This window comes from Cryptomeria japonica, chromosome 1, assembly GCF_030272615.1.
Source record: "Cryptomeria japonica chromosome 1, Sugi_1.0, whole genome shotgun sequence".
In the NCBI taxonomy this organism is placed as follows: Eukaryota; Viridiplantae; Streptophyta; class Pinopsida; order Cupressales; family Cupressaceae; genus Cryptomeria; species Cryptomeria japonica.
This window is the reverse complement of record NC_081405.1, coordinates 446,989,578-447,007,319: the sequence shown is the minus strand read 5'-3', so window position 1 is coordinate 447,007,319 and position 17,742 is coordinate 446,989,578. Positions and strand designations below refer to the sequence as shown.

The 17,742-nt window shown below is 38.4% G+C and overlaps 1 protein-coding gene and 1 long non-coding RNA gene across 2 annotated transcripts in view; both read right to left on the bottom strand.

Moving 5' to 3' along the window:
* Positions 1–17,742, bottom strand: part of LOC131064520 (valine--tRNA ligase, mitochondrial 1) — a 123,193-nt gene that overhangs the window by 83,502 nt on the left and 21,949 nt on the right. The window lies entirely within an intron of this gene.
* Positions 8,359–12,394, bottom strand: LOC131874674 (uncharacterized). Its single transcript, XR_009372085.1, has 6 exons — positions 12,309–12,394; positions 11,981–12,213; positions 11,734–11,886; positions 11,233–11,633; positions 10,674–11,079; positions 8,359–10,549 (listed from the first exon to the last, which is right to left on the bottom strand). It is a non-coding gene; the product is annotated as an uncharacterized LOC131874674 (long non-coding RNA).

Here is a 17,742-nt window from a genome sequence, read left to right as displayed (position 1 = left end):
GAGAACATAGAGACATGAAAGAACCATGGAGGTATGAAAACAACTACCGTGCCTATCATTTAAGAATTTGCATAAAGGTCGAACCTTCAATACCGTGGTTGTTTACAGGAAAAGTAATTGCCTACATGTCTTTTATTCCAATCTTCCATACACTTTGCATCTCGAGCAGCACAATATTCTTTGCAGTCTCACCCCACATCTCACATGATTTGTTGCCTCTAATTCTGAACCAGCCCTCCACACAATGGCTCTAAGCGATACTCCTTGGCTTGGGCTACAACCTTTTTTCTTCTTCTTCTGAGTGAATAGTTTTTTTGTACCCACATCAAAACAAGACAAATCGGAGCCTAATCCACATCAAAACCATCTAATATCTCTGCCTCTCAGAAACGAAAATCTGACCCAAAAGGCATGTAACAAATTTGCAGAGAGCATGCTCAAATGATCATGTGAAGTTCCTGCAGCTCTACAGAAAACTCCATTGACTTTTCCATGCTCAAAACAGCGATTTTTTTATGCCCCACAGGAATACTTGTGGGACAAGAAACCCAACAACGAGCACCTCCCCTTCAAACACCTCCCAATAACAATGAGCAGCTTCCTCGATTTGAAGGTGACTTTAGAACTTCAGTAATAATTGTTGGATATCACATCATTCCTGCATTAGGCTTGTTTGTTTCATTTGTTAGAGTGTTGATAAATGATTTAGTTTGTTAGATCGTTTCAGAATATTTGTTATTGTTTGTTAAAACCATGAGTGACATTCAATGCACTCTGTTCACCACAATTAGTTGTATATAAACTCCTATTACAATGAAATTTATTCATTCGGTTGCTCTATAGAGAAAAAATAGCTTATTTAAGAACAAAGCTAAGTTATAGCCAAATTGCCTTCAAGATACAATCATTGTTCAGTCCTAAGAGTGTATGTGAGAAGATCTTCTAATAGTAATGAAAAGAAAACATTATTTAAAACAATCTTCTCACATGCTAGATGGCCTCTTCATATTGAGAGTTGACTGAAGATCATATGCACAAGACATACCTATGGAATCAGATTTGCAGTTGTCTGTTTTCGATTCATCTCCTCAAGTGAATGCAACTCTCTATCGACAAATGATTGGAGGTTTTATATACTTGACTTATACTAGACCAGACATTGGTTTTGCTGTTAATTATCTCTCAAGATTCATGCAAAAACCAAAAACATCCCATTGGAATGTAGCAAAAAGGGTCTTAAGGTATATAAATCGTATGATGGAACATGTTTTGGAATATAAGAAGAGTGATCAATTCTTCTTGACAAGGTATACAAATGCTGAGTATGCAGGTTCAATTGATGATAGGAAATCCACATCTGGACTTGTTTTCTTCTTGGGTTTTGGTCCTATTTCTTGGGGAAGTAAGAAGCAAGCCACAGTTGCTCGTTTTTCAATAGAAGCAGAATATTGTGCAGCAGTTTGTGAAGCAGTTTGGCTATGTCGCATATTGGAAGGATTGGGCATACCTCAAAATCAACCTACCATCCTCTATTGTGACAATCAGAGTGTTCTCAAGCTTGTTCATAATCCAGTGTTTCATGAGCGGACCAAGCATATTGAAGTTGACTGTCACTTCATACAAGAACACGTTCAACAAATCAACATCCAGCTCCAATTTTGCTCAACACAGGAACAACGTGCTGATGTCTTCACCAAGCCTCTTGCATGTGTTAAGTTTGAAAGTTTTCAGGATTCTCTTATTAGTACTTTGAATAAATGATGTAATAAGGGGGGAATGTTGGATATCACATCATTCCTGCATTATGCTTGTTTGTTTCATTTGTTAGAGTCTATTGATAAATGAGTTAGTTTGTTAGATCGTTTTAGGATATTTGTTATTGTTTGTTAAAACCGTGAGTGACATTCAATGCACTCTGTTCACCGCAATTAGTTGTATATAAACTCCTATTATAATTAAATTTACTCATTCGGTTGCTCTGTAAATTGCAATAATAATATCAAAAAATAGATAAAATCTTCAACCTTAACTTGGGCGGCAGCTTTGACAAATACAGTAACTGTGATCAGGAACTTTACAAAAAGACACATGCTTTGATGACTTTTCTTTGCCAACTCATATTGGCTCGATCTGCTGTGGCAGCCTCAAGGCAGCTCCAACTTATCTTCAAAAGTTATTTGGGGACCTTTCTTTCAGCTCTCACTCTATTCAAACAGCTACTGCAACTTTCTTTCAAACCATCAATCAAGCCGGCTCTAATACCAAACTGGTGTAGCAGAAACTTTTCTTCATTCAAAACACTTTCATCACTGAAATAATGGTGTAGGCAATGGCTAAATTAAATGAGAGTTTCATCACATAAACATTTTCTATTACATACGAGAACTCTCCCTTGGATTATTGCTACATACAAGGCTTCATTTTATACACAAGCATAGGCTAATTCAAGCCTAAACCTAATCTAATACAATTCCCTTTATTTAGGAAACTAAATAACAATTCCTAGTTTTCCTCTAACCTCTTATGTTTTAGTTGAAACAAATTTATTTGGGAGAGATTACAAACTCTCAATCATGCCATCTAAAAATATTTGGAAATAAAACAAAATATGTGATGCGTTTGCATCACATCTTTTACGATCTTTATTAGAATAATATCTTTATAATTTATTATTAATGGTCAATTTTGTAACATAATGTACATATTAGTTAGTTTCTATTTTTCTTCTATTTACGTTTGTTTCTTTATAGAAACATCGTCTTTGTAATTCTTTAAATGATCGTTTGATCATTTCATTTAATTCATTCAGTTTTTTACCAAAACATGGTATCAAAGCCGAAATAAAAAATTTGAAATTTTTTCCAAAGTTTTTTCAAATTTAAAAAAAAAAAGATATTCAGGCCTGTTCAAAACCCTTCCTACGATTTTCGGCGCGATTTTTTCATTACGACATGTTTTTGGTTGTGTTTGGTCATGCAAATTCTGCGATTTGTTTTTGGGCAGCATTGTTTTTTGCAACTATGTTTGTCGTGTGAACTTCTGTAATAGATTTTCACGTTTAAAACGTGAGACGGGACATTTCTGGCACGCGTTTTCTCTTTTGTGCACAATTTTTCTAAGAATTTCAATGACGAACCTCTTCTTTCGGCCGCGATTTTTTTTCTGCAATCTTTCATGACTTGCAACCCACAATGGGATTATTTTTGGTGGCAAATTTTTCCTACGTGGGTTTGTTTTTGCACCGCGTTTTTTTTCTCTACCTATGCCCAAATTTCTCTGCTCGCGACTGGGTTCTGTGTATTTCGACGGGATTTTTTCTCATTTTCTATGTGTTTCAGCAGTCTAGGGTTTTTTGGATCTTTGATGCAGACTATTATTTCTGCAATTTTTTGCCAAAATCATCTCTGCATTTCGACCTAGGGTTTTATTTCTACCGGTTGGGTTTTTGCTGAATATCCTATGTTTTGTCGGAATCAATTTTAACCTGCAAATTCTTTGTGGGTTTTTTTACAAAGATTTTTGGGTCTTTGTCAAAATTTTATGGGTTTGTCAAAAATGTGTACCTAGGGATTTGTGACAACCGTACTTCATTCAGTATCGAATTCTATACCTGAATTTGCCTTAGTTTGCGCATTGGGATCCATGCCTTGGGTTTCGTGCTCTTCAGCAATCATTGTTTTTCGTGTCTCGGAATGTGTGCAAGATAGCGTCTTTGACCAACATAATGTTCAAAGTCAATCAACGATTTAACAACAAAAAATTACAACACGTGGAAGCAGAGGATGATGACAATCTTTGAATATCATCGCCTCGATCTCGTTCTGGGTAAAGAGACTCGTCCTACCACAATTGGACAAGATCAAGATAAGTTTGACGAGCGCAACCGAGAAGCGGTCATGCTTATCAAACTTTTGGTTACTAATGATCAGCTACCTCGAGTGCCATTTGGCAAGACAATTGCAGAGATCTCGTCCCATTTGAAGGATCTCCATGAGACATCAAACAAGAGCCTTTGCGTTCTTCCTGAAGAACTAGCTATTTTATATCATGATGGATCAGTGTATGTCCTTACAGGAGCATCTAACGAAGATTGAGGACATTGGAGATCAGCAGGAAGTAATTGGTCAAAAAATGGAGGAAGAGGATATGGTAGTTATCACCCTAAAGAGTCTACCTAAATCCAATGAGCACTTTATAGAAACGCTCAACATTACTTCAACAAATGTTGACTTCTAGAGTTGTGCACCAAACTTGTGTAGTAGGATCATTGGAAACAATAGTTTGGTAGCAGTGCCACTTCGTCCTCCTCAGAACAAGCCTTCACAGCCAAATCCTTTCAAAAGGATAAAGGCAAATCTCAGTCCTCTCGGCAGAAAGGCCCCAGTCAATCTCAGGATACCTCGAAGAATAAATTCAATGTAACTACTTCCACAAGTATGGTCACTTGAAAAAGGACTGTCGAAATCGGTTGGCTTCCGAACAACAAAAGCAAGGAGGGTCTCAACCTAAGGCCAAAGTCGCAGAGCACTCAGAGCAAAAAGAATCTGCATTTTATGCTTTCATGGCGAAATGACCTGTAGATCATGGGAAATCTTCTGCTCAGTACATAGACTCCGGTGCATCTTGACACTTCATTCATTGGCATGATTGGTTCACAAACTTCTCACCTTTCACTGATTCGGTCATTTTTGGAGGAGGTGAAGAGTATACTATTGTCGGCAAGGGCAACATTTAGATACAGTCTTGTGGGAGGAATCTCATATTCCTCAATGTATACTACGTTACTGGCATGGAACTAAACCTTCTCCCCGTGAGCCAAATTATGCGGCACTCTCCTCAGCTTGATGTGGTATTTAGTTCACAAAAGTGTTCGATTGTTGATCGTGCGACTCGCACTACTGTGGCTATTGGCATCAAGGATCATAGTCTATACAAACTTGTGGATACGGGTGATTCTCTAGAGCATGCTTTTGCAGCTAAATCATCTTCTATCAGCAGTCTCTGCCACCAGCGGTACGGCCACCTGAACGTTCATTATCTCGCTCAGCTTGTTCGGGAAATTTAGTTCATGGCTTACCTAAGATTCAAACTCAAAATTAGCGAGTTCGAGGAGCTTGTCAGGCTGGCAAGTGTTGACGTGTTTTTTATGACAGCGTCGAACACAGAATAAAGTTGCCTAACGGTCACTTCACTCTCTCTTGATCAAAGTACGATTGCATGCTAAGACTGCAAGAAGTTCAAACAATCGACTCCAAGGTTCCTTTATGCTATGCACGTGACTCAGTTGGCTGATGTGATTGCTGGTAATCCAAGGGGCCTTACGTTTGCATCATTCCTTCACCTCTTTGTTGTGGTTGGAACTCCATCATCAGATATGGCAATTCTACGATGTTATTGCTTCGAACGGACTAAAATGAATTGAAAGTAAAGGGGAAAAGGGTTTAGAAGGATCTAAATCTACTCCTAAGGGCAGTGATAACAATGAATATGTCATGCCCAAACTTTTGGGCACAAACGGAATAATTTTTTTTTTAAAAATACTTAACTTAGAACGACTAACTTAATTAAAATAATGCAACTAGCTTGGTCTTAACTATGTTTTAAATAAGTCAAGCAACTAAATTAATAAAGCGATAAATAATCTAAGTTATAAGCGAGCTAATATTTCTCCAAAAGAGTTGTCACTAATCTTCCATTAATAAATGATTTAACTCTCTTACCAAATTAACCCCAAACTTAATATATGATCTTTAAATTAAATGACCAATAGTCTCTTATAGTTCTTAAATTACAGTGGGTCTAAAATTAATTTACCCTAACTCTTTGATTGATAAATCTATTAAATAAAATTCCCATTAATTAAAAGGTGTCTAATAAATTTCAGAATAAAGGGGGCCAAAAGGTGTCTAATAAATTTCAGAATAAATTTTATTTGCAGCAACACAAATAAACAACAGATTTAATTTATTTTCAACAGCATAAATAAACATAAATAAACATACAATAACAGATTTAATTTATTTGCATTTAATTCAAAAGGCCTATATGCTTGCTTTTCTCATTTTCCATAAGATTGCCTACATGAGGAATAAATGAGCTTATATTTTTCTATATGACAAGATTACTACAAATGTTATTTTGGTGACTATTAGGAACTTGATAAAAGTAGTACACATTTTATTTTGCAAAGGCACATCAATAGGACAAGGATTTCTTTATAACATATTTATGGTACAATGTAGATAAAAAAAATACAAATGGGGTTAAAACCCTACTAGTTTCTTCATTCCAATGACAGGGAACTTAAATAAAAATATATATTTTACTTTGCTTTTGGAAAGATAAATACAACATTGTCTCCTCTTTTCTTTTTGCTACAATTAAATACAATCTTTTTGAACTATTTCTGCAACTTAGAATAGCAACTAATCCCTTTATCCTTTGTTTTCCATCCCAAGCAACCTGCTATAAAAATACAACTTGACCATGGAGAGCTCACCTCCCAGCCTAGGCTTACTAGAAGCCACCCCCAAGCTTGGAGAACCAAGTACTAGACGGGTCACAATCAAGCAAACAACACAACAACAAAAGCAAACACTCAATAGGCATTTTCCCATCCCAAGCTACACTCTCACCACAACTTGTGATGATTTTTTTATCCATGGGTGGAAGTGGACCAAGTACCATTGGGAAGATTGCAAGCATAATACAACTCAAGCCACCTCATGGCAATACAATATACAACAAAATTCATCTCCACACCTTATGCCCCCCAAAGGCATAAAAGCCATATTTTCTCCCCTTATGACCCCCAAATGCATACACAAGGCTATGCAGCAAGGGTCACAAAGGACACCCTTGAGAATCACTCTCCATAAGGAGAGCCTCTCACCCAAGGCTGTCATACTTCTTCCGCCCCAAGACCATCCTACTCTCCCAAGAGTAGGAGGTCTTGGACACTCCCAAAACAAGAACACATAAACAAGAACATGGAAATGAAAACTTATATTTTTCTCCTACAACAAATTACATATACACATCTCTTCATACAAGCATTTCTTTCTTTCAAAAACAACATAAACAACATAACAAAAAGAAGTAAAACCAACCTTAATTTGCCAATAGGTATGTTAGACTTAGTTGGGGATGAGCTGCCCAAATCCACACAAACTTTCCACCAACACCTTCACCAAAATTCTATCCTACAACTAAATTTCAAAAATTGCATAATCTCCAACAATGGAGAGTGGGTGATTACTCACTAAGACCCTAATCCTTGCCTAAGAAGGCCTCTCACACACTTCCCAACCCCTTGGGTGAGGTGAGAGTTCCCATTGGTTGCTCTTCCCAACCTCTTACACATTACTAAAACTGGAAAGGGAAAAGGTGAGAGAGGATGGGGAAGAGAGTTTGACATCAAAAGGGAAGGTTGTCTATCCTAGGAGGAACCTTCTAAGTTGAATTTTCGCTCACCTTGGGAAAACCACTTTTTGAGGTGACTAAATAGTCACATGGGAGTAGTCACATGTTTCAAAATACCCCTAACCCATAGGTATACCCTTTGGACCTTTGGAAAAGCCCTAAAACTGACCCTAGGAGTCCATTTGACCCCTTAGAAACCCAACTGAAGTTAACCTACGGGTCAAACCTGAGTTGACCACTCCCAAGACTCCCTACCCAAGGCAAATTTGGGACCACACTCTTTTGTTTGAATGGCTTTGGTAGAAACAAAACTCCCTCCAAGAGACAAGTCAAAATCAATGACACTAATCAGCACATGTGTCAAGTGACACAATAAAATACAATATAAAAAATCACACATGGAATTTGTCTCTTGTAGGTTTACACAATTAAATAAAATCAAATTAACACACATGCATAATTTACTTTCACAAAATAAAATACATTACAAATGGGGTGTTGTCTCTCCAAATAGACAACCCCTGGCTTAACAAACATACATTAGTCTAGGTTTGGTTCTCCATATTTATTCCATGGTCACATGGATAATTTTTCCTGCGCATCTCAATTAACACATTAGTAATTCCAAATAATCACAATTATACATAATTAAATACATAGATTTCATTGCACATCAAACACTCATACATTTGACAATAATAATTCAATATCTCATTCATTCAAATTCGATTCCACATAAGCAATCATCATAATTCTCAAAATTGAACCATTCATAAAATAAGCATCATTTTTCTATCATCAAAATGAAGTCCTGCAATTCCAATAATGACATTCACCATTTCAAAGTAATTCTATTCTAGCAATATATAAAGTTTCATAATCAAAATGCATAAAATGAAGCATCAATATACATCAATGTGATCCAAATCATGGAGTCATATAGGTTCTAAATCCATAAAGCATAAAATAAAGCATCCATAATAGTCTCAATATGCAAATAACTGAAAATGTCAAGTTGAGTCGGGGTAGGGCCTCACAGAATAGTGCTTTGGTGGACAGATTCCAAATAAACCAAGCTCTGCTTCGCCAAGATAAACTACAACTCCGCAAGAACCGGTGCAATCTTCTGAGGATATTGAAGGATTTTCAAATCGGGAAAGTGCATTTGAATACCCAAAACGGTGCAATCCAAACGACTGTCCACAACCGAACTTAGCTCAAGTTTAGTGGCTCGGGCTAACTTTACACTGCAACTTACAATCAGCAAGATACAAAAAGTATGAACCATGGAAATTCATCAAACACCATTACATTCTCCATTGAAATCAAAGCACTTTACTACTTCTAATCTAAGTGAGGAAGGTGAAACCATGCAAGTTTTGAAAAAATAACTCAAGTGGACACTATCAGAGAACAATGTTTCACTATTATTTTCTCAAAAAACTTATCGCAACAATTTCATACAAAGCTCCCTCCCTGCAAATGAGGGGGGTCACCCCTTATATAGGCTTCAAGCCCTGGCTACATGCAAAACCCTAATTAGGGTTTTCCCTAAAAGATTCTCCACTCAAGATGCAACAAGGTGGGAATCTCCAATTAATAACCCATCATGCCCATATAAAATTAATTCAAAAGTACCCAAAATAGAATCCATTGCGCATTAAATGCACCACCTCCTTCAAATTCGCCCAACATGCATTGAATATTCATCCATGCAAAAATCACCCCATTATGTCATAAATGCTCCATCATTTCCACATGCGGCGGCTGCATGCAAAAGGAATCTGCCATAAATTCAACATGCAATGACAAGGTTGCCATTTGGTCAAATATTCCGACAATGAATGCGCCACCATACTGCCATGCGTTCAATAGATCCTCGCCATGCAAATGGACTCTGTCGTCGTATATCTGCTCCTGCACATCTGGAATTGTTGGAGAGGGAAAATTCGATTCAAGAAGAATTTTCTTGAAGTCTCCTCAACTTTCCTTGCTTGAAGAAGGTTTTTCATCAATTCTACACATTTCCTATTTTTTAGGAAAATTTCCAAATTAGGGTTCCACGGTCCAGGAGAGAAAATTCTCTTACGAATCCAAATCTGTAAAATTTTTGAAATTTGGATGTGATTTGATGCCTGAGAATGGATTTTTCAAATTTTTCCCTGGAGGGGAAATTTCTTGTTCAGTTCATCCCTGATTCCTTCCTTGCCTTAGAAATTTTATGTTCAATTCATCCTTGGGTGTATTTCTTCCAAAGTTCCCAGACTCGGACTCGGACTCGACAAGGCCGACTCGACTCGTGACTCGGCTATGACTCGGCAACGACTCGGCAATGACTCGGCAAAATAAAAAACCCTTGAAATTTAGAGATTTTTAACGATTTAAAACTTGTTTCATGCACCCATTATTGAATAAAGCTTAAAGACACTATAACATCATCAAATAGAAGCTAATTTGATCACATACATAAACATACATCCATCACATGCATAGAAATGTAAATTGTAGCTGAAGGAAATAGAAAACATAGATATATAGAGTTATAAATGTTTTCAAATGTATATAAAATCCATGACATCAAATGTTCCCAAACATATATATAACTGTAAACAAAAACAAGTCTATGGCTCAGGCTCTAGCTCATCCTCAGCCTCAGAGTAGTCTGTTTGCCTCCTACAAATGCGTCTAAGGTAGGTCCTGGATGACTGAGAAGCCATAGTCTCTGCCTGTGAGGTGCCTGTTTTGGATCGTGCTCTATCCTCCTCCTCTACCATAGCCACAGCCTCAGCCTCTCTGTCTGCCTGGTCAACCCACTCATGGTCCTCCTCAATGAAGACGGGATCGGTAGACTCAGTGATCCACTCAGACTCTGGATTGATCTCCGCTAAAGTGATCGGAGAGGAGTCAGTGTCCAAAATCTGTCTGGTCCTAAGACGGAGGTTGTAATGAACAAAAACAAGATCATTCAACCTCTCCATAGACAATCTATTACGCCTCTTCGAGTGGATGTGCTCGAACATGGACCAATTGCGCTCACATCCAGAAGCGCTGCATGGCTGACTGAAAATACGGATGGCAATTTTTTGAAGGTTTGGGGTTGAGGGCCCAAACATTTGCCACCATCTATCTGAAATAACGAAAAAAGAAAAAAAAATCAAACTCATTTCCAACTTTAAGGCTAGATTATAAAATCAAAAATTAAAATGCATAAGCCATAAACTTAAGAATCTTAAGTTTACATATATTTCTACCTGGCTGCAATTGTGTTCAAGCCTCTATGCACATGCTGCTTGCAAAGATTGCCCCTTCTCGATTATAATATTTATCCAGCTGGAGCGTTGTACTTGAGGTTGTGCCATCAGTACACAACTTCTGAACCACTATATACAGGCCACTAAGAACCTCCTCATCCGCCTTGAAGTCATCACGGAATCGAAATGTCAGATTGAGGTAATAGGCTGCTGCATGGATGGGCCTGTGAAGCTAGTTCTTCCATCTCCTATCAAAAATCTCCCAAATGGAGCCATACTTATCCTCATCTCTTGCATATATGGACCTAATGGCCTCCTTGGCCCTATCCATACCCTCATATATATAGCCCATAGAGGGCTTCTCCCCATCAACAACTCATAAGAGAACTACGAGGGGCTCAGTGACCTACACATAATGTTAAACAAAAACAATTAAGTCACAAATTAAATTAAAAAAAAAGAAAAATTGCAAAGTTAAATTGTTAATAAATTAAAATTAAATTACTAAATAGTAGATACTAGATAGTAGATACTAAATGTTAAATTGTAATAAATTTACCTGCACGGTTTCTCCATAGGGGGTCCAAAAACCTGGCTCATCAAAAATTCAATTTACCACATCTATCCCTGCAGTGGTCATAGCATAGGATGAGGAAGTCCACTCCTCACCAACAAACATACGCCTCAAAGCCGCCTTTGATTTTATCAAGGATTTTAGTGTGAGGAAGTTTGAGGCAAACCTTGTAATACCAGGACAAGCCAACTCCTTTTGCCCCATGTATTGCCTCATAATGCTAAGGACCAATGCATGATTGTAGATAAACTTGCTGATATTTTTGGCCCTTTCAACTATTGATTTCACCCATTCAAGCTTACCAATATCCTCCAACATGAGGTCAAGGCAATGGGCCGCACAAGGAAACCAAAAAAATTTCAGGTGCCTCTCCATCAAAAGTTTACCTGCAGCAGTTTTAAGTTAATTAGAAATTTTGATGTGTTAAGAAAATTTTAAATAATCATAGATGCCTCTCCATCAAGACTTGAAAAGTTCAAAATTTACCTGCAGCAACATAACTTGTTGCATTATCTGTCACCACCTGCACCACATTTTCTTCCCCCACCTCTTGTATGACTTCCTCAATAGCCTCACATAAGTATGTGGCATTTTTCACATGTGAGGAAGCATCTATAGACTTCAAGAACATGGTGGATCCTGAAAATAGAGTTTCAAACTTTCAACAAATCAAAATTTAATTTATTCAATGCATTTAGGGAAGTACAAATTAGAATGAATCATGATCAATCACCTCCGCAGGAAACAAGAAAATTTAGGAGTGTTCAATTCCTCCTATCCGTCCAACCATCTGTCATGATGGTGCAACCCTTTTGGCTCCAAGACTGTCGGTGGTCCTCTAGCTCAACTTTCATATCCTCAACCATTTGTAACAAGAGGGAGCCACTTAACTCAGCATCGGTAGGGGCTTTAAACCCCGCACCACAAATGGTTATGGAACCTACCATGCCTTGCCAATAAGGAGACCTATCACAAATAGACTATGATTAGAAAAAGTAGAGTTCAACTTCAAACTATAAATTTACTTTTAAACTTAAAGCAATCAAATCAAAAAGAATTACCTGGCTGCAATAAATGGAATGTTGCAAAAGTACCAAAACTTGCAAATTTGTTTTCTTGCAGCATTATGAACCTCCTTGTTCCAACCCATGCTCTCAAGCGAGGGTTGTGCCTCAGGAGTACTACGCGGCACAAAATAACTATCCAACCTGGATTTCCGAGCTCTAGGGCCAAAGGTAATAGTGCCACTAGGAGGAGTAGAAGTAGAAGCACTAGCACTAGCAGAAGCACTAGGGCGAAAGGGAGGTATGGAAGAACCCTCTCCAACATAGCCTACGGATGTGGATGCGGATGCCGATGCGGATGCGGATGTGGGTGCATGGGAGCCAATAGCACTTAACTCTTCCAATTGCCTCTTCTTAGTTAACTTTTCTTGTTCATGTCTTTCTAATTGGACATAACAGAAACGTTTTGCCTCAGGAGTTTGTAATTTGCATACCTCAATATCATGGCCAGGTATGCCGACAATATGGTATTTAAATCTATTGATGCCACCAAAATTAATTTATTTACAAAAAAAACATTTTGTTTTATTTTTTTGTCTGCCAATAAAGTCTTCAGTATATTTCCAAGCCTCATCCTTTTTAAGCATTGTGAAAAATGAATGTTTTTTAAACGTGAAGGTTGCTACAATAAGAAAATTTAATAAAGTTATAAACTAATAGAAAAAATCAGCAAACCCTACTTTTAAAAAAAATAAAATTGTAAATACATGTTTACAATTTTTTTCTAAAAAAATGTAGGGTTTGCACTTTGCTATTATTCTACTTCTCTCATTGAAATTAAGTTAAAAAAATAAAAACATTCAAGATTTGGAAAGTTAACTGTTAAACTAAAAAAAAATTAACAAACAAATGAAAAAAATCCATTAACATACCTAAAAAAACCAGCAAAATCTACCTTACCTCTTTCAAATGAGTTGAGAAGTCTTGCTTTGGACTCCTTGATGCTCTCAATGCAAGCCTATGGCCTCCCCAATGTGATTTGTGGTCTCCTTGATGCTCTTCTTCCCTGCTGGTTGCAAACCTATGGCCTCTTGTTTTCCTTCTTCTCTCTCACTTTTCCTCTCTTCTTCTCACAACTAACAATTAGAAGACCTTTTAGGGTTATATGAAAGAGAAAGTTAAAAAAAAACAAATGAAAAAGCTTTTGATTTTTTTGTTTTTTAAAATCGATTGCCCATTCGCACAGCCGAGTCCGAACCACGAGTCAGCAAAACTCACCGAGCTTGGCTCGACCAAAACTTGTCAAGTCCGAGCCACGAGTCAGCAAAACTCGCCAAGCTTGGCTCGACTTGCCAACTCGGCGAACTCGCCTGACTCACAGCGAGTCTGGGAACTCTGATTTCTTCCTTGCTTGGAATTTTGTCCCGAAGGAAGGAATTTCCAATACTTAGCCAAATTTTAATCTTTCCTGGAATTCCGTCGTGAAGGAAGGAATTTCCAACACTTAGCCAAATTTTCACCTTTTTCAGGAACTCTGTCATGAAGGAAGGAATTTCCAACACTTAGTCAATTTTTCACCTTTCCTGGAATTATGTCCTGAAGGAAGGAATTTCCATTACTTTGTGAATTGTCCATGTCTCCTTTTCAACATCCCTATTTTTAGGGATCTTCCTAAAATTTAGGAGTCAGTTCATTGGATGGAGAATTCTACCACAATTCCGAATCTATAAAATTTTCCACACTCTGTCGAGATTCGGTGTCTAAAAATAGCAAATTCAAAGATTTGCTCGAGGGGAATTTTTTTTTTTTTTCCTCCTTGACTCCTTGGATTCCATGCCTTAGGCAAAATTTCAATTTTTTAGCTTGGGCGGAATTTTCATCATGTCCATGGAATCATGGATTTTTCCACTTGTGAATGCCTTCTTGAATTCAACGCCCCAGTCCAGCCTTGGGCACATTTTCACTCTGTCCATGGACTGGCGGATTTTCCCACTTGTAAATGCCTTCTTGAATTCAGCGCCCCAGCCCAGCCTTGGGCACATTTTGGCTTTGTCCATGGCCTGACGGATTTTTCCACTTGTGAATGGCATCTTGGTTTTGGCATCCCAGTCCAGCCTTGGGCGCATTTTCACTTTGTCCATGGACTGGCGGATTTTCCCACTTGTGAATGGCATCTTGGTTTTGGCGCCCCAGTCCAGCCTTGGGCGCATTTTCACTTTGTCCATGGACTGGCGGATTTTCCCACTTGTGAATGCCTTCTTGGTTTTGGCGCCCCAGCCCAACCTTGGGCGCATTTTGGCTTTGTCCATGGATACATGAATTTTTTTCACAAGTTCTAGGCTCTTCGTCAGGATATAGATATGAAATATAACATTTAAGTATAAGAAAGGAAAAAGACATACTATTGTCAGGATGTTTGAGAGTGGTTTCAAGTCCATAGGAATCATAATGCAAATTCTAGATTTTGGAAGATCTTCCAAATTTCCAGACTTAGTCAAATTTCAGGCCATTTTCGGATCAGGATGACATTGGTGGATTGATGTGAATTTCTGGACTTGGATGATTTTGCATGCTTTCCTCTTCTGGAATAGGAGTTTCAAACTTAACCATTTTTTGACTCAAATTGTCTGCCTTCTGACTCTTCTGGATTTAGAAATGGTCTTCAAGAACGTTCAGTCTTCAGAGATATTCAACTTTCAGTGTTTTCCTATGAAGAACCTACCAAAAATAGATTTTTCCAAATAGTAAGTGTTTCAAAATGTCAAGGTTTGGGCAAAATAGGTCAGAAAAGCACTTACTAAAAATAGAAACTTACTAAAAATAGTAAGTGTAATTTTGGGCAAAATTAGACCAATCCGAGACTTAGTAAAATCCCTAAAAAATAGGAACTTTCTAAAAATAGAAAGTTGCTCCATTTTGGCTCAAATTTTACTGGGAGGTTCCTTGAAGGGTCCTGATTCCAGTTTTATGTTCAACTTTCTCGAAACCCTAACAGAAACCCCTAAAATCTAGGACAGAAGGCAAAAACCCCAAAAAAGGACAAAATAGGCCCTAGACTTCATCAAACTTGCTCAAACGAAAAGCAGATTAAACCCAAACACTTGCAAAGCAGAGAGAATGACGAGACTACTGCGAAAAGACCCCAAAATGCAAGCCAAAAGACTCGGAGGGCCTAAAAAGTAGGGGGTCCCCATTTGCAATGGGACGATGTGTGAAAACGTCACAACATGAAGCAACATGGGACACCATTCAAGGATGGTGACTCATCGCGAGCCACAAAGGTACTACAGTTGGTTCATGCTGATGTATGTGGACCAACGAATACTCCTGTTACTAGTTCCAAGTATTTCTTGCTTTTTGTTGATGATTTCAGTCGTAAAATGTGGGTGGACTTTCTTAGACAGAAATCAAATGTGTTTACTGTATTCAAAAGTTTAACACCATAGTAGAGAAAGAGTCTGGCTATCTCATAGTCACTCTTAGGTCAGATAATTGGGGGGGGGGGTTGTTCTACGGCTACCGCTTTCTCCAACTTTTGTGATACTCATGGCATCAAATGCCAGTTAACCACATCGTACACTCCTCAGCAGAACGACTTTGTAGAATGTCGCAGCCGCACTATAATTGAAATGGCTAGGTCAATGTTGTAAGGAAGTTAAGTAGCGGAAACAACTTCCTACACTAACCTTGAGAGAAGGGTAATGCAAAACTTTTTCAGATCGTTACAACAGTTACAGAAAAATAGAAATAGATATAATAGCATTCATACCACAACACAGTGATTTACGTGGGGAAAACCCTTTCGGGAGAAAAACCCCACACTCCAAAAGCAGCTCAATCTTTTATTTAGCAATCAAAAACAGATTACAACATACTTGCAGAGAAAGCTCTTTGCAAGAGTACCACTAATCAGAGATTCAGAGGCAACTCAATAGCCATAAGACTCTCTTTCACACAACCTCTATCTCACACACCTCATAAATAGGAGATACAATACAAGAAACCGTCAAACGGTATTACAAAACCATAGGCTAAAACCACCCAATAAGGTGTAGCCGACCTTATCTCCCTTCTAGATGCCCTATGACATGTTAAAGCACACATCAACACGTGTCGCTCCCTTTTACAGCTCATTTATGTATCCGATACAAATTATTTTTACTATTTCAGGAGTACAAACTTCCGGAGGCCATAACTTGAGAACCGAGTGTCCGATTGACGAACCGTTTGAAGCGCCGGAAAGCTCGCGAAGTGCTCTATCACCTCGTAACCGGCTGCGCCAGTTACGGCCACTTTTCAGGGCGTTTCGGAGCCTCTAAAGCCCCCAAAATTAAGTTTAAACATTTTATCGCACCCCTCCAAGACGAAAACTTTAATATCTTCAAAACTAGCTGTGACCTTGCGACGCAACTTTACCGGAATGCTTATCTAGCCAACCAGAAGCTTCAGGGAGAGTTTCGCACCATTTCGTGCTCAAATGAAAACTTACTATAAATAGTAACCTCGCATAAATGCAAGGTTGAGACACCATTTTTCCCAACAAATCTCCCACTTGTCGAACACCTTGCAGGAGCGGAAGGGAATGTCAACACAATGAATCAATTGCTAGGGGCCATAAGGCCCATAGACTCTGAACACCATCTGAACTTCTCTGTGCTCACAGCCTTAGTTAAAGCATCTGCAACATTCATCAAAGTTTCCACCTTAACCAGCTTCACCCTACCATCTTCGACCATATCTCTAACAAAATGATACTGAACATCAATATGTTTGGTCCGGGCATGAAATGTCAGGTTCTTAGCTAGGCTAATTGCACTCTGACTGTCACAGTAAACTGTCACTGTACCTTGTTTTATTCCAATATCCGAACACAGTCTCTTAAGCCAAATGGCCTCTTTACAAGCATGAGTAGCTGCCATATACTCTGCTTCAGTAGTGGATAAAGCAACCACAGCCTGTCGCTTACTCATCCAACTAATTGCACCACCAAACAAAGTAAACACATAAGCACTGGTGGATCTTCTGCTATCAATATCACCTGCCCAATCTGAATCCACATAACCATGGATATCAAGGGAAGTCATGTCTCCAACTGAATTACCATGATGACACAAAGAATACTCTGAAGTACCCTTCAAATATCTGAAGACTCTTTTGACTGCATCCCAATGAACTCTACCAGGATTAGACATATATCTAGAAAGTACTCCCACTGCTTGGGCAATGTCTGGTGTAGTACAGACCATAGCATACATCAAGCTTCCAACCGCACTCTAGTAAGACACTCTGCTCATGTCTTCCATCTCCAATGGGGATGTAGGACAATCTGAAACAGATAGTTTCGTTCCAACTGTAAAAGGAACACTCAATGGTCTACAATTCTACATGTTGAACCTCTGTAACACTGAATTCACATACTTACTCTGGCCTAGCCATAGCTTTCTGTTCACCCTATCTCTTCTAATTTCCATCCCAAGAATGTGCTTTGCTG